Source organism: Corvus brachyrhynchos, unplaced genomic scaffold (assembly GCF_000691975.1).
Source record: "Corvus brachyrhynchos isolate BGI_N302 unplaced genomic scaffold, ASM69197v1 scaffold187, whole genome shotgun sequence".
Taxonomy (NCBI): domain Eukaryota; kingdom Metazoa; phylum Chordata; class Aves; order Passeriformes; family Corvidae; genus Corvus; species Corvus brachyrhynchos.
The window spans coordinates 29,673-30,624 of NW_008239050.1; positions in this window are offsets into that span (position 1 = coordinate 29,673).

The following is a 952-nucleotide window of genomic DNA, read 5'->3' on the forward strand; positions in this document are numbered from 1 at the left end:
CACTCTGCCTGGGTGTATCAGAGGTGGAAGGAGAAAGCTGTGTTCAATCAGTATTGCTCAGGTGCTGCAAATGAGAACAATAAGCTTCAGCATGCTGCAGTTGACTCTGTAACAGAAGAAATACATTTATTCACAAATAATTTGCAATTAAACTGTCAATAGGTGGTGCCCAGTGACAGAACCAGAAACAGTGGGCACAGAGTCAACACAGGAATTCCCTCTGAACATCAGGAAATTTTTTTTTTTTACTGTGAGGGTGACCAGGTGCCTGCACAGGTCACCCAGGGAGGTTGTGAATTCTTCATCCCTGGAGATATTCTAATGCCATCTGTATGAGGTCCTGGACAACTGGCTCTAGTTTGAGCAGGGAAGTTGGACCAGATGACCACCACAGGGGTCTTCCATCCTTGACCATTCTGTAATGCTGCAATTTAGTTTGGGTGAAGTTACCCAGTGTAGCACTGACAGCAAACACCTGGCCTTTAGCAATTGCTCAGAAAAAGACTAATGCTCAGGCCCCCTATGCTTTCTTTCATATTCATTAACTGGTAAGAAATGTATTTGCTACTCACCAGTTCCCCCTTATGGGAATTATCATTTGAAACGTGCAGTGGGAAAGCATATTTTGCATGTCCAGTACTGTTACCGATACTGAGTATATTCAGAAATCCATCTAAGACTGAAAGATCTTTTGGTAGCTTTGAACCAATTTTGCTATTTTATTGCATATTGTTCTGCTGTAATTAGAAATGCAGGATAGTTTTACCCTGTCATAGTGTAACAGATTCCCTTCTCCTTTTGCTTTTTTTGACCAAGATGAATCAATTTAATGCTGGAGGGAACCAGACACTTTCTGGTTTTTGCATCAACAAAAATCTTGTTCTGATGTCAAATCCAAAACTAACATGCCATCCCAGTTTTAGAACAAGTGGAAGATTTTGTGGCAAATCCA